Genomic DNA, 27,424 nt, shown 5'->3' on the forward strand with positions numbered 1-27,424 from the left:
GATGATGGGGCAGCATAGAGTCAGACCACTAAACTAATCTCTTTGGGAAATTTTACTCCCTTACCCCCCCTTGCTAACCCCTATTGGGAAAGCTACAAAGGGGATTCACCCCGGTATGCATAACTACCCATCTTAGCCACTTAAAAAAATAAAAGATGGCCCCCATCTGGGGCATCTAACCAATTTAGTTGGAATTTCAAAAGTAAGTTTTCTTTGAGATCCTCAAGTCAGTGGAACTCTGTGACTGAGAGAAGCTCCACATTGGCTCTACTGGAAATTCTAGAGATACATCATGTTTTTAAAACATCCTGTAGGGGCAGCTAGATGACGCAGTGAATAGTGCACTGGCCCTGGAGTCAGGAGGACCTGAGTTCAAATCCGGAGTCAGAAATATAACACTCACTAGCTGTGTGACTTTTGGCAAGTCACTTAACCCCAATTGCCTCAACAAAAATATCTTGTAACCTCCTAAGTTACTTAAACATGAAAATCCTCCCATTCGTTGTCACCCTGCTCCCTAGTTAGTCATTCCTGAGGTGTTATAATAGGGTAAAGCAGAGGTTCTCAAGTTCCCAATTTTCATCTACCCTATAGTTCTCATTCCTTTATAATCCTTATCTGAATAAGGTTTCACATATTTTCCAATGAGGGAGACCTCTGGGTCAGAGACCATACATACTTGCCACCTGATTGGTCCTTGTTCCATCAGTCTCACTATTTTTACTTGTGTAGTTTACTAAGTCCATGTGTACCCAACGAACTCACTCCACAGAGTGAATAGAAGTGTCTTCCATATTCCACTGAAAAGATTCCCCATATACTTCAAGAAATGTTTCCGTCACAGGATACTAGCATTATCCAATCACATGTTTCCTTTTCTTCTGCAACATCCTTCCCCCACTGCAACAATGATCCCAAGGCATTGCCATTTATCCAGTCAACATACCTTAAGAACCCTTAGGTTTTGCCATATTTCTTTGCACTAAGCCCTTCAGTCCTTTGTGTGTCTGAAACTTCCTATATGTACTGTCCTTCCCCATTTGGAATGTAAGCTCTCTGAGAGTGGAACTACCTCTGTTTTCTATTTGTATTCCCAGCACTTAGCACAGTGCTTGGCATATAGTAAATACTTAATAATTACTCATTCATCCATTCATTCAGGCATTTATCATACTGCTAGACTTTCATTGAACCAGGGGCTAGTTTGGTCACCAGCCTACAGAGAGAAAAGTAGTGATAAAGATTTGGGAAATGAGAATATCTGTAAAAAATGCTTAGCACAAGAGGGTATTATATAAATGCTAGTTATGATGATGATGATGGTGATGGTGATAGTGATGATAACAATGCTGATGTAAATTATTCTAGCTAGGGTCAGCAGGAGTAGGTTAGCTGGTGGCTAAACAATATCATATACCCCCCTCAGCTTGTTGAATATTGACAGATCTCTTGATAGCTTGTACCTAACTTTCTAGACTAGCAGGGAGCAAGGGAAAGAGTAGGGAAGGTTATATTTATTATGAAATACACCTTTTAGTAGTGCTATAGCACTTTCCATCCAACTCCCCTGTTATGTGTAGAGAAATAGGGATGATTTTTGTATTTTTTAAAATTCTCTTGCTTTATAGACAAAATTGTCTTATTTTGTTGCTGATTTACTAAGAATTTCTTGGTGAACCATCTACAAGTAGAGATAGTTTTGCCTCCTCTTTGCTAATGTTTATTCCCTTAATTTATTTTTCTCTTATTGCTATAGCTAACTTTTAAAATACTATGTCAAGTAACAATGCTAACAGTGGGCATCAGATTTGGAAAGTTTCTAGGGCTTATCTATTACAAAAAATGCTAGTTCTTGGTTTTAGGTAAATGTTTTTGGTCATATTAAAGAATGGTCTTGTATTCCTTGTTTCTAAATGCTTCTAACATAAATGAATGCTTTTTTTTTTCAATTTTGTTCTATATATAGTTATGTGGTCTTGTTATTAATATATTTGTTGTGTAGCAGGGGTTGCATTAAAGTATACCCTATGAAACATGGATGGCAACGTACCTATGATAGGAGCCTTTCCTTGGAGTGTGCATTGAATTCTCCTGGCAATTTCTAGAATCTCAGGTGCCTTATACTAAAGGGATTAGTGATTTGGTATGACATAGCAAACTCTGAATCTTCTCTTAGTTCCCTCTGTCCTCTTCTCACTCTAGGACAGCAGCTTTGGGGTAAGGATGCTTCAGCAGTTGAAAAAGAGAGATCACTTCTGCTCTTGCTCTCTTCCTGTAATACTGTGGGGCAGGTAATAGTCCTTTGGGAAGGGTGGGTGGGGAAGCAGGAAGGCTGCCCAACAACATGGTAGCTATTATTGCATAGCAACTCATGAAAGTGTTTTGGCTTACATGAGTCTAAGACTGGACCTCAAAGTATTAGCTGCCTCTTTTGTTTTGTGTTTCTTTCCTGAGTGCAGGTGGCTAAGTAGTAATTCTGAGATGAACGTTTCCAGCCTTGGAGGTAACCTTGTAAGTTTGGGAGGTTAGATTTCACTCAAACCAAAGCTCAGCCTCTGGAATCTTCTCTGAGGTCCTCTCAAGATGTCTTAGGAAGAAAATTGCTTTATCCTTTAGGGAAAAGGGAAAAGAACCTATATGTTCTAAAATGTTAATAGCAGCTCTCTTTGTGGTAGCAAAGAACTGGAAATTGCAGGGATGCCCATCAATAGAGGAATGACTGAGCAAGTTGTGGTATATGATTGTGATGGAATACTATTGTGCTATAAGAAATGATGAGCTCAATGATTTTAGAAAAAACACGGAAGGACTTACATGAAATAATGAAAAGCAAAATGACCAGAACCAAGAGAATATTGTATACAGTAACAGTGATATTGTTTTAAGAATGACTTTGAGCAAATAAGTTATTTTGAATATTATAAATACCCAAATCAACCATAAAGGACATATAAAGAAAGATGCTATCTGCAGAGGAAGAACTCATAAATTGAAGTATGTATAGAATAATTTTACATATATACATATACACACCCACAAACCCACACCCACACCCACACACCCCCTCACACACACACACACACACACATATATATATATATATTATATATATATAATATATATAATATATATATATATATAATATATAATATATATTATATATATATATATATATATATGTATGTATGTATACACACACACACACCTATTTGGGTCTAATGGTAGCCATTTCTAGGGTAGGGAAGAAAAAAAAGAAATTTACATGATAATTTTGTTGTATATTTGAAAGGAATAGCCAGTTGTACATAGCAGATTTGAAGTTTTATGTGCAATCATCTTTTTTATTTTACTGTCATGGAAATGCTTGTTTTATTCCATAAAGTAAAAATAAAATTTAAAAAAATGTTTGGGAGGTTAGGAGCTCCTGAGTCCTTAGTTGGTACTGGCTACATTACTTCAGGAGTTCCCAAAAACTTTCTCAATGTTTCTTAGAAAAGATGACCACTGGAAGGAAGAGAAGGTAAACCTTTGATCTGGCTTGCCAGAACAAGTGGAGGACCTAGAGGGATTTGTCTGGGCAATACAGAGCCAAAGTGAAAGTGAAATGTGAAATGCTCATTTAGCAGGCCTGCAAACTACTTCATGTTCTGTCTGATGTTTTAAGTCTCAATCTCATGGGAGGACATAACAGGTACTATATATTACTGTTGGTTTAAGTCTTGTCAATATGCTCCTGTAAGTCTTTATATTAACATGTATTTTGTGTGGAGTAAACAAATAACCATCCTTTACCTGATTTACATTATATATTGAGTATCTTTCTACTCTCCCCACTACCACCAGTGGGGAGACCCTAGACATGAGCCATGTCCAGTGCAGTATAAATTTGAGTGATTCACTACAGATCTTGTTTGTACATGACATCACATCAATTGTATCATGTCCTGATAGTCATGATAGAACCCCCTAAATGAGATCCTTGATCATGCAGAAGAATTTGGTTTAAGAAGCCAAAAAGGATGAACCAAGTAGATGAACACTGCCTAATGTCCAGATTTTAGTACGCAGTTGGATGGACAACCTAGTGAACTCCTCTGTTAGTACAAGTTTCTGCATCAATACATATATCTTTGACTGACTCTGCAAAGGACATTAAACTTAGCCTAGAGTTGGGCAAGAGGAAGAGCATGGAGTAGCCCGCCTTTGGGAGAATGCAAAGTTCTTTTAATGATCCCAGAACTGTCCGTGGAACAGAGGCCCTTTTTTTTTTAAAAAACAAAACAAAACAATATTCTTCTAGTGAGGTTGTATAGCTGTGAGACATAGAATACTACAGTCTTGAAAAAATTAAAGTTGAGAATCTCCCAAAAGGAAGAGCTGCATAGTGGATGTAAGCAGATTGGAATACACTACTAATGAGGGACTGCTTAGAAAAAACTGCATAAAGGATGTTATCTCAGAAATATATGGCCTGAAAAAAGATTGGCTGGTCTCTGATCTCCTGGAGCATTGTTTTTGTTGTTTGTCCTTTGTCCTTGAAGAGAACCATGGCATCATGGAGGTGATGCTGTGACATGCGAGTGAATTGGATTTAAGTGAGGGAGGGCAAAGCCTCACTTTCTCCTCTGGGTCCATCTGGGTCCAGTGGCCAGATACACATCAGGATTATTGGAGGATGGGGTAGAAGACCTTGGCCTTTTAAAGCTAAGATCTTTAATAGATGTGGGAAAGATTTGGAAGTTAGGCTTACACAGCAGAACATGGAAATTCTAAGGGGGACTTCCAAGATCTCGCAGATAGTCCCTCAACCAATCACAAAGTTCCCCAAACACTCTACAAAACCACTACTTCCTTAACACAGAGCCCTAGAAGCTAAACTGGTTGCAACTGGTCAGGGTCAAGGACTGAGCAAAGGCTTTTCTCCACTGTGCTTGCTTAAGGAGCCTGTTGAATGTTAACTGACACACCCCAAGGGCAGAGATAGCCACCATTTTTGAACATGGGACGCATGACTGGGAGGGATGAACGTGACAAGGTGTAACAGGGGATGGGTCATTCAGGAAGGGAGTAACCCAAATCCAATACCAGCTCAAAGAAGAGGAGTATGGATTTTACTAACCATTTAAAAGCCTGCTCTGCTTCCATATCGGCACATATGTGCCGTACTAGGATGTTGTGTGTCCACTTCTCACGAGAAGCCTAATAAAGGCTTTCCTCCACATACTCCTGTAGTAGATTTTTGTTTCAGATTTTCTGACACAGGTCTCAGTTTGACTGAGGCAATACTCATTTAGTGATTAAGGTTAGGTAAAAAATATGAGGCAAAGAATGGCCTCTTTAAACTAATCCAGGAAAAAAATAAATCAAACTGGGAGAAGAAGACCCTCTGGGTTCCTGGCTAAAACAGAAACAATTCCTATTTACTTTCACTCTGAGTCAATCAAGGCCCAAACTCTGACCAAGTGGGTTTGACCTGGGACCTATTGTTGGCCAATCAGTGAGAGCCAGAGTGATTTGGGTTTAAGGCATGGTCCTTAAAAAGAAATCTAGCCTATAAACCCCAAGATCTTTTGACATTTCCAAAGAGAAAGAAAGAGGGAGAGAGAGAGGGAGAGAGAGAGAGAAAGAAAGAAAGGAAAGAAAGAAGGAAGAAAGGAAGAAAGAAAGAAAGAAGGAAGAAAGAAAGAAAGAGAAAGAAAGAGAGAAAGAGAAGGAAAGAAAGAAAGAAAGAAAAAAGAAAGAAAGAAAGAAAAGAAAAAGAAAAAAGCTGTATTGACTAATTGGCCAGTTCCAGTTGGGTTCCCAATAAGGCAGCCCCTACAACTCACAGGGTTGTTATCTGTCCTTTGTTCTCAAAGAGGACCATGACATCATGAAGGTGATGCCATGACATGCAAGCAAATTGGATTTAAGTGAGAGAGGGCTGTGCAAAGTCACTAGCCTCATTTTTTCCTCTGGAGCCATCTGGGTCCAGTAGCCAGAAACACATCAGGATGACTGGAGATGGCTCCTGCCTGGACCATTGGGAGGTTAAGTGACTTGCCCAGAGTCACACAACCAGAGATAGTACTTGAATTCAGATCTTTCTCACTGTGGAGCCAGGAAGAAAAGTTATGTCAATCCACTATGAGAATCCTATTTCTCACAATGGATTTAAAAAGGCAAATTTCAGATGAACTGCTGATATTTTTTCTCTCCCTGGGGAAGATTAAAATATAATTAACATAAATATTGCATTTGAACTTTTATTGTTAAAGTTTTGTTTCCTTTATGTTTTTAACACTTCATTGAATCCTCTGTGGGACAAAGAAAAACACTTAAACCTACTAACAGAGAAGTGAGGACATCCCACAATGCATAGCTTGCTCCACATTCATTTTCCCTACCTCTCTAGTGTAAGAAGGAAATCAGTTCTGTAACACTGAAACTGCTTATCCCAATTCATCAGATTGACTGCTTTTTAGTGTTATTTGCATTCTGAAGTCACCGTGACCGCTGAGTGGTTTCTTTTACATCATTGTAGTCATTATTTATATTCTTCTCCTAAGTTATGCTTACATCATTCTCCATCAGTTAATGTCTTCCCATATTTCTCTGAATTCCAAATATTCATTGTTTCTTATAGCACAATAATATTCCATTACATTCATAAACTACAATTTATTTGGTCTTTGCTCAATTGATTTATTTTGAAATTCTTGCTACCACAAAGAACGTCAATATGACTATCTTGTTAAATATACTCACTTTCTGTCATTGATCTCCATGGCATATAATTGAATTTTAATTACATAAAAATTGAGAAGGAAACTATCAGCGGGGTGTGTTCTTGTCTTCAATAAATGCCACCGTCACCAATAATGATAAAATAATAAATAGCAATGATAATAATAAAAATATAAATTAATAATAAATAGCAAATATAATATACCCACACTTTGAAGATCTCTAAATTCATCAGTGTGGGTATTCTCTCCATTGAACAAACCCTTACTCACAACCATCTAATCCAACTGATACACTAAAGGCATCCCCATTGAAACATACCTTACAAGTGGTGTCATCCAGATCAAATGAAATAACACATGTAAAATGCTTTGCAAAGTTTAAAGCATTATATAAATGCTAGCTATTATTATTGTCTATCATCTATCCTCTGCTTGAAGACCCTTCATCTCAAAGTAGGTTATTTCATATTTGCGCAGCTCTAGTTGCTAGGAAATTTTTCCTAATATCAAGTCTAAATTGATCTTTTTTTTTCTTTTTTTTTTTGTGAGGCAATTGGTGTTAAGTGACTTGCCCAGAGTCACATAGCTAGTGAAGAATTATGTGTTTGAGGCCAGATTTGAACTCAGGTCCTCCTGACTCCAGTGCTCTATCCACTGCACCACCTAGCTGCCCCTAAATTGATCTTTTCTACCCATTGCTACTGCTTCTGCCTCTTGGGGGGCTAAATAGAACAATTTAGTCCCTCTGACATAGTGGGAGATAGTTAACATGTCTCTCCTACATCTTCTCTTCTTTAGGGTAAACAACCTTGATCCTCATATAACAATATAAGCAAAGACAAGGCAAAATTCTCTGTATTTGAAGGTGATATGATGGTTTTCTTAGAGAATCTCAGAGTCAACAAAAAATAATTGAAACAAGTAATAACATCTGTACACTAGCAGATCATAACCTGCCTATAACTTAGTGGGTGGTCTTTGAAAATTTCATCACCTTACAGTCAATTTTGTGATCATAGAATCATACAACATATAATGTCAGAAGTGGAAGAAACCTAGAGATCATCTATTCCAAACCCTCTCACTTCATATACGAGCAACTTTAGCTAGGCTCATTTGTCAAAAATAGATAATATAGTCTAAAATTGGGACCATACTTGAAACACAATGCTATAAGTTGGTGTCATAGCTTACACTTCACTGGCATGAACTCTTTAAGAACTGAATCACCACGGCGCCATGATGGATGAACATTCTAGCTATCAGTCAAAAAATGTGCTACATGGCATGCTAAAAGTGGGGGCCAGAGGAAGATACAAAGAAAGACAGAAAAAGGTCCCATTTATCAGGATTACATCTATGTCATTCATCTAAAATCATCATCAGCCTTTGTGCCTCTGATTGGAGGGTGGAGCCATGAACTCTAAAACCTCCATTTAATAGGAAGGATAGCTCAGTACAATGCTTTTAACATTTCTCTCCTGGCTACACAACTTTGGAGCTTTTCTGACTTTTCTACCATATCCAAGGAAGCTCATTAATGGGAAAACTTCATCATCTTGCAAGATCCCATCAGCCTTGGTACTCCACCTCATCACCACCCTCCTTCTCTTTGATTAGAGGGTGGAGCTCCTTATAACTACTTTTGTATGTTGTCTTCAGCTTTCTTTTGTATGTCGTCTTTCCCATTCATTGTAAGTTTCTTGAGGGCAGGGACTGTCTTTTTAAAAAATTATTATTATTTGTATCCTTAGTCCTAGAACAGTGCATGTGCTTAATAAATATTTATTGACTGAATTTTCTACATCTGAGAGGCACTCATGCAGTCCAGCACTTAATATTTCCTCTCTGCTCAGCCAAAAATTATCTCCAACATTCCAAAAAAACCAGTATTTGTCTTCTGTAAAATGAGTGACTTAGATCAGATAATCTATTTCCTTCTAGCTCTAAATCTTGTTTTCCATGACTATTAATTATAATAACTCACACTTGTTATTATTTTTTAAAATGAGACTTATTCAAATCTATAAGAATACAATTCATTCTCCAATTGATAAATGGTCAAAGGATATGAACAGGCAGTTCTCAGATGAAGAAATTAAAGCCATCTATAGTCATATGAAAAAATGCTCTAAATCATTATTGATTAGAGAAATGCAAATCAAAACAGCTCTGAGGTACCACATCACACCTATCAGATTGACCAACATGAAAAAACAGGAAAAAGATAAATGTTGGAGATGTGGAAAAATTGGAACACTAATGCATTGTTGGTGGAGTTGTGAAATGATCCAACCATTTTGGAGAGCGATTTGGAACTATGCCCAAAGGGCTATAAAAACGTGCATACCCTTTGACCCAGCAATAGCACTTCTAGGGCTGTATCCCAAAGAGATCATACAAATGGGAAAAGGACCCACATGTACAAAAATATTTATAGCAGCTCTTTTTGTGGTGGCAAAGAATTGGAAATTGAGGGAATGCCCATCAACTGGGGAATGGCTGAACAAGCTGTGGTACATGAATGTAATGGAATACTATTGTGCTATAAGAAATGATGAGCAGGCGGACTTCAGAAGAACCTGGAAAGACTTGTATGGACTGATGCTGAGTGAAGGGGAGGAGAACCAGGAGAATGTTGTACACAGTTTACAACCACACTGTGCGATGACTAACTTTCATAACTTAGCTCTTCTCAGCAATACAGGGATCTAAGACATCTCCAAAGGTCTCATGATGGAAAATGCTATCCACATCCAAGGAAAGAACTATGGAGTTTGAATGCAAATCAAAGCATACTACTTGCTGTTCTTTTCTTCTGTTTTGTTTTCTCTTTCTGGTGGTTCCTCCTATTGGTTCTAATTCTTCTTTACAACATCAATAATGTGAAAATATGTTTAATAGGAATCTATATGTATAGCCTATATCAGATTGCACGCCATCTTGGGGAGGTAGGGTGGGAGGGAGAGGCAGAAAAATGTAAAACTCAAAAGCTTATGGAAGTGATTGTTGATAAATCAAAATGAATTAATTTTAAAAAATAAAATGAGACATTATTAATACCTTTTATTTTGTATCAGTCATTTTTGTATATACCCTGACAAAATGAGCTACATTCTGTCCTTGTAGTCACCTACCTTCCTGACAAGGAGAGGAAGGTATGTATCATAATCTGTTTCTAAGAGCAAGAATGGTTATTTTTACTACTCAGAGTTTGGTGTCTTTTTAATGTTCTTTTCATTTAGATTATTGTCATTTTGCATTTGCTCTGTTTTGCTTATTTCATTCTGCATGATTGTATATAAATCTTCCCATTTTTCTTTGAATTTGTTTTTGTTAATTTTTAAAAACTGTATAATACTACTCTACTACATACAAATTACATTTATGTGGTAATTTAAGATTTCCCATCAACATCAAGGTACACAGTACAAATACAATATACACACTTTACAGGTGAGAAAATTGAGGCTCATGATGATCCATTGACTTGCCCACAGCCATATTGCTAGTAAGTGTTGAAATCAGGAGTTCTTTGCTTGTCTTTTCCATTGACACTTGAAATTGATAGGTTTTTTTTAAAAAAAGCTTATACAGTATAATAACCCTGAAAGGGCTGATCTATTCAACCCTTTAACTTTACATTTGAGGAAACAGAGTCACCAGATGTGACCTGGCAAAGGTCACATGGAGATGTAATAGCAGGACTAGGACTAGAACTCAGATCTCCTATCTCCTACTTCAATTCTTTAGGTCCAGGGATGTCTCAAGTGAACTTCTAAAAGCCACACAACTAATTTGTAGGGAACCAACATTAGAGTCCAAATCTCCTCCTTTATAATTCCATTTTCTCTCTCTTTTACAACTTACTCTTCTGAGTTCCCTGACTCTTTCTTTTCTTACCTTGACTCCCAAATCGACTTGGCTTCAATAACAATTCATCCAATATTCACTGAAATACCAGGCACTGTAAGAGATACAACATTTAATTAAGATGTGATCCCTACCCTAAGGGAACTTAGTAGGGGGATGTGATACATACATACACAATTAACCATACTCAGATGGATTTGTATATCTATTTGGGAGTTCCTTCCAGTGATACTGATCACAACCTATGTTTGCCTACCTATCTTGTGCAGCTTTAGTCCATGTTCTCTCAAAAGTTTGCCGCAGGGGATCCTCCCAGGAAACTATGATAAAAACGTGGCAAATATGTAAAAGGTATAATGTGCTATGTAAAGCTGGAGGGGAAATTGTAGGGATAGGGGGGTAAAAAAAGGTTTCCTGGTGGTGGCATTTGAACTGAGCTTTAAGCCATGGGTAAGATTTCATTTGGGGCAGTGAGAGGGCATTCCATTCATAGGGAACAGCATGAACAAAGGTGTGGAGGGCTGTGTTAAGATTAACAACTATTTTAGTTTGACTGGAGCTTAGGGCATGTGGAGGAGAATAAGCTAAGATAAAGCTTCAAAGGTAGAGGGTGTGTATCAGATTGTGGAGACCCTCAAATGCCAAGCTGAGGGTTTTGAATATTATTTTATAGGCAATAGATGCCATTGGAGAGTTTGGGGCATACAAATCCGGGCATATGAATTAGTGTGTGGCAATAGTATGAAGGATGGATTGGAGGGGGAGGAAGGTGAGGACGGAGGTGGGAGGACCTTTTAGCAGACTGTTGCAGGTGGTAATGAGGGCCTGTATTAGGGTGGTGGCAGTCTGAAGAGAGAGATGGGAGATATTGCAGAGTCTAAGGGACTTGGCAGGGTGTGGGAGAGGAGGAGCACTTCCCAATTTTCCTGTCAATGCCAGTGACACCATCATCCTTCCAAGTTCCTTAATTGTCTTTCTTACCTCCCCTTCCTGTATCCTTGCATCTATAGCTATATCATTTAGGTCTATATATCAATATTTCTGCTACCTAGCCCTGCAGTGTCATCTCAGGGATTCACCACGTCCACAGTATCCAACCTAGCTCAGTCCCTTGTCCTCCCTTCCCCCCCTCCCCCTCCATTGACTTATGGCTGAATTGTTGCAACATCCTTTTATAAGGTCTCTCTGCCTCAGTTTTCATCATGTCGCTGCCCCGCTCTAGAACCAAGGGATAGGTGGGGGGGGAGGGAGGGCGTAAGGGTGGGAAAGGGAGACGTGGTGGTGCTGGGGAATGAAGAGAGGGGCATAATCAGGGGATCAGACTAGGGGTGCTTCGTGGAAGATTAGTGGGAAGCCCTGCCAGGACACCCTCATCTCGTTCTTCCCACCCTTGGCCCCCTCCAGGCCTCACTGAGCAAATATTTCCCGAATGCTCGGGCAGAGACAGAGACAGAGACATCGAGAGACAGAGAGAACCAGAGAACCCGGGCACCAGCATCACTCGACCCCCCCCTTCCGCCACGCCCCGTCAGCCTGACGGACGCTCAGGCGCAGCCAATGAAGCTCTGGCCCTGACCTCGATGGGCCAATGAGAGGCGGAGGAGGGCGGACAATTCCCCGCCCCCCACTTCTAGGCTAGGTTGAGCCGTGCAGGTAGGTCCGGGGCCGGGGGATCCGCCGTTGGCGCTGGTGCCCGTGGCAGAGCGGGGGGTCTGGGGGCCCGGGAGATGAGGGGGCAGCCACCAAGGGCGGGGAGGGCGTTCAGGGGTCCGGGCGGGCTGGGGGGCCGGGGGGCGGGGGGCTACCGGGGCGCGGGCCTTGGAAGCGGGCTGGTCTGGGGGGGAGAGAGGACGCGTGTGTATGTGTGCGTGCGTGTGTGAGTGCGTGTGTGTGTTGCACACCCGCCCCCCGCCCACCCCCCTGCAGCCGCCCCGGGGCTAAGGCCCCCGCGGCCGCCGGGCCCGGCTCCAGGGATGGCGAGGGGGAGCGGCGGCGGAGCCCTGGGCTCCAGGCCGAGCCCAGGCGAGCGCGGGGCCCGGAGTCCGGAGCCCGGTGCGGGGGCCCCGGAAAACCGAGGCCAACGGCCGCAGCCCCCTCCCCCTCAGCCCCAGGGCCTCCTGGGGTCCTCCCGCAACAATGGGCTTCGGGGCGGGGGGAGGAACCGACTGAGGGCTGAAAGAAGGTGGAGGTGAGGTGTGGGACCGGGGACCACCTGGAAGAGGGGAGGGCAGGGCTAGGAGTGGGCATGACTCCCACCCCCTCCTCTATCCCCACGCCTCTGGGTGGGGGTGCTGATGGGGGAGGGGGAGGCCTCGGCACGAGTTGACCCCCGACTCCCCTCCTCTACCCTCCCAATGCCATGAACTGTAAGGAAATAAACCCAAGCCATGGGAAGTGATGCCAAGTTTCAGTAGCTGATGTGATGACGAAGGCATGGCCAGAACAACTCTACCCCCAAAGTCAATTTGTGTGTATGGGGAAACCTTTAATTTTCTTATTTTACCACATGTAGGAAAAAAATTTAAGTAGTGGATGCTAATCTCTTTTTTTTGAGGGGACACCAACTCTTGTAAGCTCTTAGCCTCCCATTTTAGTTCAATTGGAATTGCATTGGCTCAGGGGCCCTGGAATTGAGGGAACCTTATGGTCATTTTATGCCACCAGGCAAAATCAAACTCATTCCAGACATTGGACTGACTACTAACTGGGTTTTGGAAAATCTTCCAGAAGAGTAATTACCTTTTACTTAAACATTCTCAGATTAGAAAAGATGTAGTTTTGTTTTGGAAATAGAATCAGTCCTGGAACTTGATTTTTAATCAAGTAAAGGGTATTATTTAAAAGGATCAGAAGAAATTTATTGTCTTGAGTACTAAGTCCCTTTCTAGTTAATTTGGTGATTTTACTCATACCATTTAGAAATATTAAGAGCATATCTACAATTCAAAAATATTAGCAGTTGATTTTTTCAATACTTGGAGTATATAGGGCCTAAGACTATTGTGATTGTCTTTATATTTAAAAATGCAGTTTCTAAATTAGGAACTTTAAGTCCTCTCCCAGATAATGAATTCTAATTCATTACTTGCCCCTTTCCCCTTCTCCCTGATACCCTTTTTGTATATTCTTGGGCTAGAAAGGGACTGTAGAGACCATTTAGCTAGCCCAGAGATTTTTAACCTTTTTTTGTCATGGACCCATTTGGCAATCTCTTACTCTTTCTCAGAGTAATTTTTAAAAAATTCATAATTTAGGGAAATGCTAAATTTCAGTTAGAGGTTAGTGAGAATAAAGACATTTTTCCCCCTCATCAAAGTTTATAGACACTTCTCAAATCTATCCATGTATGCCATGGGGGTCTTATAAATCCTAGGTTAAGAATTCCTGAGGTAACCTACTTGCCTCAGTTTATAGGTGGAGGAAACAGGCCTAGAGAAGTTAAGTGACTTCTTTGCCCAGGGTAGCACAGGTAGAAGTTTTAAAAAGACAAAATTTGAACTCAGGATTTTCAGATTCTAAAACCATAATTCTTTTCATTACATATACCTCATTTGTACGAATATGAACATATATGTGTATACATACATTCACAGTGTGTTTGCAGAGTATTAGTACTTTAACAAATTGGTGAGATGAATGGCTATTTGAGGAAATAAGAAATTTCACTAATTTAATTTTAAAAATCATTGGGTTTACAGATGGTGTTGATTTGTATTTAATTTTAAAATTTTCTGTTTCAGCTACCCTTCTTGAAAAGTAAAGATTTTTACAACTGCCCATCCTAATTGGATCCAGAGGAGTTACTAAGATTTCATTTTTTACTTCTTAATCTTGTGTGCATTATTCTGGACACTATGAATGCTACTTGGATGCCCGTTAAGGTAAGAGGTCTTTTTTCTTAGTTGATGTGCTTTAGGCATTAATATTCTTTTGAATTAGAGAATGACCTAATTAGTTTTAATGTTGGTATTTGCTATTTACCTATTAATATTAGGTAGTTCATTTGCTTCCTAGAATATAATATCCCTTATTGTCAGTTGCTGCTGTCCCTTTTCAAGGATGTTAAAAATATTTATTCAGTTCTTGAACAATTCTCCATCATTATCCTGTGTTTAATTCTTTCCTTTAAATCATAATAAATTGCATAGTCAGATTTTGTTTTTTAAATCTAGTGCAGTGGATTAGAAAATTTAAAAACTAATTCCACTTTTAAACTTAATAGCCAGGTTATGTCATATAGTTCAAGTGTGCGTACTACTGTTGAAAATTAGTAGCTGACTCAGAGACCACAAAAGAGTCATGTAACATTTGTTTTTTCAATCATTTTCTACAGTATGTTAAAATTCTGTGATCATTTTGGTCTTTAGAGAGGTAATCTCGTTAGAATTGAGTATGGCTTGGCTGAGGAGTGGTCATCGTGGAGGTCCTTCATCCTTTGCCTTTCTTCCTTTGTCCTTCACAAAAGCTTTCATGCCCAAACACTGTGTAGATGGGATCCTGTGCCAAGTCACATGTCCTTGGTTTAACTCTATCCCAACAATGGAGATAAAAGTCTGGTGATAAAGCTGTCATCAGTGTGGGTGACCCTCCCTTTGATATAAAGTAACAAACTGATGTATGTGTGCTGGCTCTCGATTGACTAGGCTATCAGTCTCTTTTTTTTCCCCCAATGGCTACCGGAAGGGCTAACTAAACAAGAACTATAAGTGCCACTCAGTGACATAAGGTATTAGGTGCCAAGGATAGATAAAAATGAAATGCTCCCTGACCTCAAGAAGCCTACATTTGGGGAGCCAGCCATTTAAATATGTCAGTATCTACAGAATAAATTAAAAATGTATAAAATGTAGATTAGGGAGAGGGCACTAGCAGTTGTAGGGATCTGGGAAAGTTTCATGTAGGAGCGATAGTACTTAGCTGAGTTTGAAAGAAGTTACACATTCTATGAAGTGGAAGTAAGCAGGGAATGAGTTCTAGCAGGGGCATGCAAAAACATAGAGATGGAATGGGTGAGGACTAGTAAGAAAGCCAGTTTATATGGTAGACTGTGTGGAGAAAAGTAATGTATTATAAAGTTGAAAAGGCGAGGTGGGGCCAGGTTGTGAAGGGTTTAAAAGCTCTGCAGAAGAGTTTATATTTGATCCTAGAGGCAATGGGAAACTTGGAGTTTATTGAGGAGGGGAGTGATGTGGTCTGACCTGTGCTTAAGGAAGATCATGTTGGCAGCTGTGTGGAGAATGGATTAGATCAGGGATCAGCTGGAGTCAGAGAGACCAATTTAGGGGCCATTGCAGAAGTTCATGCTTGAGGTGGTGAGGGCCTGAATTAAGGTGGTGACTTTATAAGAGATGAGAAGGGGATAGACATGAAAGATTTTGTGAAGGTAGAATTGACAGGATTTGGCAACTGATTGGCCAAAATGAAAGAGTATGGAATGGAGGATAAATTTGAGGTTATAAGTTTGGGAGATTGAAAGAATAGTGGTGAAACTGATAAAAATATGGACTTTTTAACAAGAGTGGTTTTTTTGGGGAAAGATAATGAATAATAAACAGTTTGGGGCATGTTAAAGTTAAGATGGCTCTATGACATCGAGTTTAAAACGTCCAGTAGGCAGTTGGTGGTATGGGAGTGGAGCTCAGGAGAGACACTCAGGCTGGATAGTAAGTTCTGGGAATTAGCTTTGTAGAGATCATAATTAAATCCTTGGAAGTTGATAAGATCCCCAAGTGAGAGAGAAAAGAGGAAGGAGAGAGAGGGGGGAAAAGTATATATATGTGGTAGAGTTATATGATATATAGATATAAATATATATATGTTGGAATGTTAATAATTTACACATGCAACAGGTTCCTGCCTTTATATGGTGGTAGAGTCTTGGATTTAGACAGTAGTTCAGTTATCACTTAAGGCAGCTAGGTGGCGCAGTGGATAGAGTGCCAGACCTGGAGTCAGAAAGAAGACAGTTAACTGTGACCCTGGGCAAGTCACTCAACCCTGTTTGCCTTAGTTCTTCATCTGTAAAATGAGCTGGAGAAGGAAATGGCAAACCATTCCAATATCTTTGCCAAGAAAACTCCAAAGAGTTGGACATGACTGAGACAACTAAATAACAAGTATCACCTATTATAGAGTAACTTAATTTTTAAAATTTCATTTCTATTTAAGTGATAGATAAAAGTAATTTCGAGTTACCTGGAAATTTAGATTTAAAGAAATCTTTAGGTGATGCAGATTTAATTCTTTTCTTGATTTATCAATTTCTAAGAGGGAACTAGTTCCTTGATACTTATAACCATTGTTTTAGTGGAAAACTAGTCATCTCCTTCATTTGTGCTGCTGCTGCTGCTGCTGCTGCTGGTTGGCTTGGCTGGATGGCAGGTGGTGATAGTAGCAGAAAGAGTTCAGTCTAACAGTTCTTTCAGTTTTTGTCTGTAGGCCTAGGGAGATTACATAGGAAGCTAAGTAGGTGACTTAGACCTCCACTTAAGGAAAAATGGTTTTGAGCAATATTACTTGAGTCTTCTAATCTGCACTTAATGGACATGCCTTCCAATTTCTGGCTGAGGGTGAACTGGTTGCAGTGAAATGTCAGGGGAGGCCAGTGTCCCATTACTATCTTAATAGCCAGCTTGGTTGTAGCTCATTTCTTTCATACACTGAAGTCTACTATATGGATGTAATCATAGGATTATTGATTTAGGTTTAGAGAGGACCTCTGAGGTGATAGTGTTCTTTCATTTTATAGATGAGGAAGTAGGCGGAGAGAGGTTAAATGGCTTGTCATCCACCTGTTAATGGCAGATTAAAGGTTTGAACCTAAGTGATCCCTTCAGGATACCGTTGGTGTAGGACATAACTCAGCTTGTCATATGCTGTGGTTGTGGCATGGCCATGTATGGCAGAATTGTGCATTTGAAGCTCCCTGAAATGTAACAATAGCGACCTGTTACCTTATTAGCAGTAGAGATGTATGGCTAACTATTGTTTTATATTAATTCTACATACATACTACATTCATACTAATCATTTGCTTTGTGAAACAATTTCACTTCTTCCGGAGCAATAATATTCCATTACATTCACATACCATAATTTGTGTGGCCATTCCTCACTTGATGGGCACCCACCTTTTCCAGTTGTTTGCTACTTCAGAAAGTGCTGCATGTATTTTTGAATATATGATCTTCTGCTTTGATCTCTTTGGGAAATGTACCTTGTACTTGCCTTTATGTGTCAGAATACATACAGTTTAGTGACTGAGTATAGTTCCATGTTATTTTTCAGAATGATTGAGCCAATTTCCAGTTCCACCAATAGTCCATTAGTATGTCCCTCTTCCCACAACCCCTCCAACAATTCCTGTTTTTCTTCTTTGTCATCTTTGCTAATCTGATTAATATGAAGTGGAACCTTATAGTTCTCTTAATTTTAATTTCTCTTATTAGTGATTTGGAGCACTTTTTGAAATGTGGTTATTCATAGCTTGACTTGCCTCTTTGAAGAGGAGTGGCCATATACTTTGACCATCTGTGTTTATTGGGGAGCAGTTCTTATTCTTGTATACTTGTATTAATTTCCAATCTATATTGGATAGCAGATGTTTAGGAGAGAATTTCTGAAAAGATTATTCCCACTTAACTATCTCCCTTCTAAGTTTATCTGCATTCATTTTGTTTGTGTAAGTGCTTTTCAATTTTATATAATCAAAGTTTTCCATTTTAACTTCTCTGAACACTTCTATCCCTTGTTTGGTCTTGCACTTCCTATCCATAGTAGTAAAAGATTATCTCTTTCTATGCTCCTGATTTGTGTATGGAATATCTAAGTCTGTTTGGAGCTTATTTAGGTATGAGATATGAGATGTTAGTCTAATGCTAATTTGTACCCAATTCTTCTTTTTTTTTTTTTGGCAAGGCAATCAGAGTTAAGTGCCTTGCCCCGGGTCACACAGCTTAGTAAGTGTCTGAGGCTGGATTTGAACTCAGGTCCTCTTGACTCCTGGGCCTGTGCTCTATCCACTGCGCCACCTAGCTGCCCCTTTTTGCCCAGTTCTTTTCCACTTTTTCCCAGCAGCTTTTCTCATCAGTAGTTTCCTTATTCCCAGGAGTTGGAGTTTTTGTTTTGCACTATGTCCATCTGAATTTTATACTTAATCTGTTCTGATGAATAACTTTTCTGTTTTTTAACCAGTTCAAAAGAGTATTGATGATTACTGCTTTGTAGCACTTTGAGTGAGATCTCCTATTAATAGGCTTTGTCTTTTTGTTCTAATACAGATAAATGTTGTTCTTTTGTCAATTCTACAAAGTAACCCCTTGATACTTTGGTATGCTCATAAATTGGTAGATTAGCTTAGGTAGTATTGTCATTTGATATTTGGTGATAGCCAGGTAGGTGGTGCATTAGATAAGAATAGGAACTATGCATCAGGAAGACCTGACTTCAAATCTGGCCACAGACACATATAGGTAACAATAACACCTACATCCCAGTGTTGTGAGGATAAAATGAGATAACATTTGTAAAGTGCTTGGCAAACCTTAAAGCGCTATGGAAATGCTAGTAGTTTTTTATTATTACATTAATATATGACCTAACCATGGACAATTACCATTTCTTCCATTGCTTAAGTCTCCCTTTATTTCTTGTCTGAGTATTTTATAGTTACATACATGGGAGCTTTGAGTGTGTTTTGGTAGGTAGATTCCAGATATTTTATTCATTCTGTGGTTATTTTGAATGGAATTACTTTTTCTCTCTCGTTGGGTTTTATTGTTGATATACAGAAAAGCCAGTGATTTCTGTAGGTTTATTTTATATCTGCAGTTTACCTGGAGTTTCTTGCTAGTGGGTCTGATTTGCTCAATTCTCTCCCCCCTCCAGTTCATCTTCCATTTAGCCATTAAGGGAATTTTCCTAAAGTGCAGTTGTGACTGTATCACCCCCATTCTCAGTACTTCAGTAATTTCCTGTCAGCTTCAGGATCCAAATACAAATACAAAGTTTGACATTCAAAAGTCCTTCATAACCTATCCAGTTTTCACCTCTCCCCTACCTTTCTAGTCTTCTTACACCTTATTTCCCACCACATACTCTTCTATCCAGTGACACTGACCTCCTGACTGTTTCACAAACAATACACTCCATCTCTTGGCGCCAGTCATTTTTTCTGCCTGTCTTCCATGTCTGGAATACATTCACACCTCATCTTTGCCCCTTTGATTCCCTGGCTTCCTTCAAGTTTCAACTAATATTTCATTTCTAGAGCAATCCTTCCTTAACCTTCTTCTTGGATACTCAAAAAGAGATTTTGAAGGAACTTCTGTTTTTTTCCCTCTTAATTTGAATCTAAGCACTTGATTATCATTTAGAGCTTTCTGATTGTTCACACCTTTCTAGGTTTTTCTTATCTCCTTTTTTTACTTCAAAGATTTTTGGCCATCTCTGGCCTTTTAAATATGAATGCTTGAAAGGTCTTCTAAAGGTCTGTCTTTTCCCTTATATATGGATAAGTTGTTAGTTGTAAGTCTTTTCATTTTCTTTTTAAGAATATGAAATTATAGAATTTTTTTCTCCCTTACAGAAGTCTCATATAATCTTGACTATGGTTCCTTGGTACTTGAACTCTTTTTTTCTCACTGCAGTAAATTTTTTGGCATGCTGAAAGGTATGGATTTGGCTGTGCGACGTTCCTGAATACTTTTAGTGGTTTTTTTTTTCCAGGAGGTAATTTGTTGTTTTTGATAGGAGATAGCCCACCTGTTCTATTTTCAATCTTGACTTTGTTCTAGTATTTCTTGTTGCTTCATTGAATTCTGCTTGCTTTGTTCTATTTTTCTGTGTTTCTAATACTTGGATAAGGTTTTCTACTTTATGTTCTACACTGGTTGGTGTTCTGATTTTCTAAATTAATTTTTTATTTCTTGCCACATGTCCACTTTAAAGTCTTTGTGGTCAAGTCTTTTTTTTTGGTGAGGTTCTACTTGTTCTCAATGTGTAGTCACTCTTCTTCTGGGCTTACTTCTTGGAGTTTTCTTTTTATCCCCCCCCTTTTTTGTTTTCTTAACCCATAATATTTCTTCATTGTATTGGGAATTTTCTTTTTTCATTTAAAAACACATTCCTTTTTTGTTATGAAAACTTGACAATCACTAAAAAAATGAACATTTCCTTATACAAAGGAGAAAAAGGATTGTGTATGACACCATAAGTCTTTATTGTGTATGACACTTTTTTTCAGTATATATATCAAATTTGATATGTAATCCCAATAGTGCCTGTCTTGTCTTTGTCCCCTTCTTACCTTTTGCACTCTTCTGTGTATTTTTTAATGTTTCAGTGACAGCCTTTCTTTTTCTTATTTTTCTCAAATTTCCCCTGTTCTCCATAAGACCGTCTCTCCATTGCTGCCAAATAAAATAAAAACATTTTCTTAGAAAAAGAAATGTAATGAAGTTAAAAAAAAAAACCAACCCAACAACTCCCTATGTTGGGCCTGTTTGAAAATTAACCTCATTCTGTGTTTCTGATTTAGTACTTTTCTTCCAGGAAGTAGGTAGCACAATTCATCTTAAGTTTTCCAAAGTTTGCATTGAACAGTTTTAAGTTTTTCACTATTGGTATTGATGTTTCTAATTTATTTATTTTTATTCTGCATTGAAGATCTCCAAAAAATGAGCCTTTCCATATATGAAGTAAAACAGAGAAAGAATAGTTGTATTGAAACTGAATCAGTTGCTTAAAATTTGCTTTTCAAAAAAGTCTATAATAAATTCCATATTTACTTTCTTAAAAAATTTTTACATATTATTATAATTGTTGGGGGGGGTCTAAGAGGAGGTACAGATTTGTGATATTATCAGTATAAGAAACTCCCAGTGAATAAACTTCCTCAGCCAATGACAAGTACCTAAGGGAAATCTTTTTGTTTCTTTTAACTCCTTTGTTTGAACTTTAAAGTTTCAGTGCAGTGCATCTCTGGTCTTTTCATCAGGAATGTTTGAAAGGTCTCCATTTCATTTCAGATCCATTTTTTTCCCCTTACTGTAGCATCATATTCAGATTTGCAGGCTAAGTTATTTTTGGCTGTAAGTGTGTGCTCTTTGCCTTACTGGAATATTATATTCCAGCTTCTCCGCTCTTTTATAGAGGTGGCTGCTAATTCCTGATTGTGGCTTCTCAGTACTTGAATTTTTTCTTTCTGTCTGCTTACAGTATTTTTTCTATGACCTGGAAGCTCTGAATTTTGGCTAAGATGTTTCTGGGAGTTTTCATTTTGGAGTTTCTTTCAGGAGGAGACTGATGTAGTCTTTCTATTTCCCCTTTGCCCATTGGTTACAAGAAATATGAGTAGTTTTCTTTGATGATTTCTTGAAATAGGATGTCTGTGTTCATTTTTTGGTCATGGTGTTCAGAGAGTCCAATGGGGTTCATTTTTTGGTCATGGTGTTCAGAGAGTCCAGTGGTTCTTAAATTTTTTTCTTCATCTGTTTTCCAGGTCAGTTGTTTTTGTTATGAGCTACCTGACGTTTTCTTCTTAATTTCTCAACCTTTAAGACTTTGAGACTTTGTTTTAATATTTCTTGTTGTGTCATGGCATCATTGGCTTCTATTTGGTCCATTCTACTTTTCAGGGAGTTTTCTGCTTGGGCAAAAGTTTTGTATCTCTTAGGGGGCAGCTAGGTGGCGCAGTGGATAGAGCACTGGCTCTGAAGTCAGGAGGACCTGAGTTCAAATCCAGCCTCAGACCAAACACTTGACACTTCTAGCTGTGTGACCCTGGGCAAGTCACTTAACCCCATTGCCTAAAAAAAACCCAAAAAAACAAAAACCAAACCACACGCCAAAAGTTTTGTATCTCTTGCGCCAAGCTGTTAATTCCTTTTCCAGTTCTTTCTTTAATAGTTCTCATTTCTTTTCCAGTTTTTCTTCCCCTCAAAAGCTCTTATTTCATTGATTAAAAACATTTTTAAACTCTTGCTTTATCTCTTCTAAGAATTATAGTTGTTTGTGCCTAAGTTGTGTGGGTTTTTTTTTTTCAGGCAATTGGGATTAAGTGACTTGCCCAGGGTCGCACAGCTTGTGTCAAGTGTTTGGTCTGAGGCCACATTTGAACTCGAGTCCTCCTGACTTCAGGGCTGGTGCTCTATCCACTGTGCCACCTAGCTGCCCTAAATTGTGTTTTTTGGTGAGACTTTGTTCATAGTTGTTTTGCAGTCATTCTCTTCTGGGTTTGTGTCTTCCTTCCTGCTTCTTGACTTCAGACTTGATGTTAGAGCTGGGTTCTGTGGCATTTTGAAGATAAGGTCTGGGCTGTCCTATTTCTGCTTTCTCAGTGTATTGAATGTTGTGTATTCCAGGATCTCAGGGATAGGCTGGGAATCGGCAAGCTTTCAGTGTCCCAGAGTGGTCAGATCCAGGGCCAAGTCTGATTGCTGGTCCCCTTACTCTGATCTCTTTGAGTTCCTGACCTGGGTTTGAGCCTGAGTAACAGTAGAATGCTGTTAGATTCAATTCCTGTCAGCCAACTGGAAAGCTCTCTTGGTTCAGAGTGGCAGAACTGTAGGCTTCCCATTGGTCTGAGATTCCTGCCCTGGTTATTCCTCTGCAAGGTTATTCCTGGAGTCTGAATGAACAACATTGTTTCTGCTCACTCCATATTTTACTTTCAAACTTGTCCTACTTATCTCTCCTTAATTTCCTTTGTTCTCTTTTTTTTCTGTTTCTGCATTTTCTTTTAAATGTTTTAATAATCCTTATTTCCTTCTTTTCTCATTTTTAGCAACATTGTTGCCAACGTCATCCTCTCTTTCTATAGAAAAAGCCCCAAACTCTTATAACAAATAAGCAATGGTTAATCAATACAAATCTTCATGGTGGTCATGTCCAGAAATATATCTCATTCTGTACCTTAGGTCCCTTTCCTCTCAGTCAAGCTGTGACAGAGAGGTGGTTCATCATTCTTTGGGAGTTGGGATTGGTCAGTACACTGATGAGAGTTCTTAAATCTTTCAAAATAGTTTCTTACCAATGTTGTAGAAATTTTCTCTTGGTTCCATTCACTTTAATCTTTATTAATTCATATCTGTCTTCTCAGGTTTCTCTAAAACTGTTACTTTCTTGATTTCTTATGGGACAAAAATATTTTATTACCACTATTATATGCCATCATTTATTCAGCCATTTTGCAATCTGTGGACACCCTCTTTGTTTCTTAATCTTTGCTACAACCAAAGATACTACTATAAATATTTTTGTTCATATCTGTCCTTTTTTTCCTTCTTTGATCTCTTTGGGAGAAGATGCCTAGTAGTGTTATCCCTGGGTCAGGAGAGGTATAGTTTACCTACTTTTTGGGAATAGTTCCAAATTGTTTTACAAAATGGCAAAAATTCATAGCTCTACCAACGTTTCCTGTTCTTTCTCAGTTTCTTCGGCAGTTGTCATCATCCTTTTTTGTCATCTTTGCTTGTCTGAAGGGTGTGAACTGAAACCTCATCGTTGTCTTAATTTTCATTTTTTTTTATCATTAGTGATTTGGAACATTTTTGCATGTGATATTGAATATCTTGTTTTCTGCTTTTGAAAACTTATCATATGGCAGTCATAGGTCACATCCTGTGACCATTTATTTGTTGGGAAATGATCCATGCTGTTAAATATTTATGTTGAGTCTATGGATATCTTGAAAATATTTTTTCCAAGGTAATTTTTCTTCTATTTATGTGTGCATTGATTTTGTTTGTACAAAATTCTTTGAATGTTAAGTAATCAAAATTGCCAATTTTATCTCTATTCTATGTTTGGTCCAGAGCTCTTCCCTTATCCATAATTGTGAAAGATAACTCCTCTGATTTATTTATAATATGATCCTTTTTTAATCTTGGTTCTGTAGCCAGCTAGAATTTATTTTGGTATATTGTATGAGAAACTGGTCTAAAGCTAATTTCTCCCAGACTGTTTCTGAGTTTTCCTAGCAGTTTTTGTTGAATAATGAGTCATTCATTACTCCAGTAGGTGTTCTTAGATTTTTCAAACATTATGCTATTATGTTTGATTGTTTTGGGGTCTTGTGCACCTGATTTGTTCCATTGATCAACTTTTCTATTTTTTTAACCAGTACCAGATAATTTTGATGCATTGAGATCCACTTTCTTCATTTTATTCATGTCTCTTGCCTTAGTTCCTGGATTGGAATTTTGTGTCAGGGCTTGGCTTGGTCCTTGTTTCATTCTTGGATTGGGTATGGTAGGCCCTGCTTTGTCTTGTCTCTGCTGTAGACTGGATTCCGCTGCTTCCCTGCTACGTTTCTGGAGGGGTGGACTGGGTCCCAGATTCCCCACTCTGCTGTCTTTAGCATCACTGTCCTGGGGTAGTGAGCTGGATTTAGTATTGGAAACCAGCCTTGCAAATTGGTTTTGTCTTTGGTTTCAGCCTCTATCGCTCAGTGGGGCAATGCAGCCCCTGGCCTCTGTTACTTTTAGTCTCTTCTTAGAAGTTGGCTTTATCCCCTTCAGTGGCCTTTATAGGCCTTGGACATGATGAATTTAAAACTTTGAAAAATACCCCAGCAAATATTAATAAAGGGCACCAGATGAAACAGAATTTCAGTAAAGCCAAAGAGAAACTCCAGTCAAGCTCTTCTTCCAGACCAGGCCTGAATGAGAAGAAGCTGGAAGCTTGAGGGTAATTTGGGCCATATGATCTCAAGTAAATGGGACCTGAAGTTGGCAAGATTTCATTCCCAACTTGTAGGAACTGCAGCAGGGAACACATAAACTCCTAGAAGAAGGTGACTTTGCAAAGAGACTGAGGGGCTGAGGAGTTTAGACAGAACAAGTATAACTCTTTAAGACTTGAAGCCAGTGACTCTAGGCAATGCATCTAATTCTTTATGAGCTTCAGATTCCTGATAGGTAGAGACATTAATGGTGTCTATTCCACAAGGCTCCATAAGAGTCAAATGAAATAATGTATGTAAACTGCTTTATAAATTTTAAAGTACAATATAAATGTGGTTACTATTATTATTATTTACAAGTACCAACCATGGGCACATTTCCTGTGTCATTAGGTTTCTCTTATAAGCACACATAGGTATCTTATATTCTTTGCCATCCACCACATGTATCCATCATCCGTTTCTTCCCCATACATAACATTTTCTGTTTTCCTATTTCTGTTCTCCTATTAACATATGTAGCCGTTTTTGGGTGTGTAGAAATTTGAGCTGTTAGGAAGCCCTACTATTTCTTTTCCTCCTCTCCTTTCTCTAAAGCACCTGAAAGTTTCCCCTTCTTCACTCCTCATTTCCCTTTCCACATTTCCCTATTATATGAACTTAAGTTTCTAGCTCCTTTGACAAAAGTGGGGTCACCAGCCAGTTGGTGAATAAATAGCTTAAGTGAATAAATAGTGAATAAAATCATGAATAAATATCCTCAAAATTAACCTTCTCTGTAAACAGGCAGTTGTCAGTTAAAAGGACTTTTGTGTGTTTCATTGAAAGCAGGAGTACCCAATGCCAGTGTAGTCTTAATCCTTTTTTGACACTGAACCTTTGTGTGGCCAGATGATAGTTCTTTTTCAACATTAAATCAGCCAATGTGCGCAACAGAAGTGAAGTCTTAATTTTAACAAATTTCATTTTAAATATTTTTGCTAGCTTTTATTCTATCAACTAAAATATTTCATGTGCTCAAAACCTATTATTTTTATGTGGCTAAGTTTTTTTCAAACAACCAAATTTGAAATTATTTTAAGAAATGGAAGCTTTAAGGATCTCAAAACACAGGGTTTTCATATAAGATTCTAACATGAAATTTTTTATTTTTAAAAATCAATTTGTATTTATATATTTTGCTTTTATCATCACTTTCATTTCCCAATGTATCTGTTACTCCTCTCTTTTCCCAATAGCCATTCATTCCTCGTACCAAACCGGAGCACCACATATTCTGTCAGATTTGATCGTCTCTGGGTTTTCATGACTCTTGGGTTGTGACTGTGGTTCTTGTTCTTCTCTAATCTTTCCTTATTAAATCTCTTTGCTGAATCATCATTGACATAATGCTCCCTAACTATGGGTAGATCCTAAGGCTCAGTTCCGGGCTTTCTTCTCTTTTTGTTGATATCATTATCTCCCATAGGTTTAATCTCTATGCTGATGACTCCCAGATCTATATATCCAGACCTAGTCACTCTCCTGAGCTCCAGTCCTCCATAACTACTACTAGGCAATTCATATTCCATAGGTGTCTTAAACTTCAACATATCTAAAACAATACTCATATTTTCCCCATATCCACCTCTTTTCTAAATGTCTCTATTTTTTTTTTTGCTTTTTTTTGCTTTTTGAAGTGAGGCAGTTGGGGTTAAGTGACTAGTCAGCCCAGTGTTACACAGCTAGTAAGTGTCAAGTGTCTGAGGTCAAGTTTGAACTTGGGTCCTCCTCACTCCAAGGCTGGAGTTCTATCCACTATGCCACCTAGCTGCCCCTTTGTCTGTGTTTCTTGCAGGGGTACCACCATCCTTCCAGTTTCAGGTGGTATCATCAAGTCTCACTTTCTCCACCCCACGTATAATCATTCAGTTGCCGAATCTTATTGTTTCTACCTACATTATTTCTATTATATTGGTTCCCTTCTTTGTACTCATATAGCTGCCGGTCTAGTTTAGGTCCTCATTCCCTCTCTGTTTAGATTACTGGAGTAACCTCTTAATTGTTCTCCCTTCCTCATGTTTCTTTCTATTCTAGTCCATCTTTTACGTAGCTATCAGAATGATTTCTATAAAGCACAGGCCTGACCATGTCACTCTCC

At 38.6% G+C, this 27,424-nt stretch overlaps 1 protein-coding gene across 4 annotated transcripts in view; it reads left to right on the forward strand.

Moving 5' to 3' along the window:
• Nucleotides 1-12,237: 12,237 nt before the first annotated feature.
• KANSL1 (KAT8 regulatory NSL complex subunit 1) overlaps nucleotides 12,238-27,424 on the forward strand; it is a 194,012-nt gene continuing 178,825 nt past the window's right edge. The window contains exons 1-2 of one of the 4 annotated variants that reach the window (XM_020997271.2): nucleotides 12,238-12,254; nucleotides 14,342-14,482. The gene's annotated coding sequence lies outside the window, so the exon portion shown is untranslated. Of the gene's footprint in view, nucleotides 12,255-12,838; nucleotides 13,073-14,341; nucleotides 14,483-27,424 lie in introns of those variants that run through there. The other 3 variants (XM_078155948.1, XM_020997272.2, XM_078155947.1) reach the window with 3 other exon arrangements.

Source organism: Phascolarctos cinereus, unplaced genomic scaffold, assembly GCF_003287225.1.
Source record: "Phascolarctos cinereus isolate Bilbo 61053 unplaced genomic scaffold, phaCin_HiC Scaffold_5;HRSCAF=322, whole genome shotgun sequence".
Lineage (NCBI taxonomy): Eukaryota > Metazoa > Chordata > Mammalia > Diprotodontia > Phascolarctidae > Phascolarctos > Phascolarctos cinereus.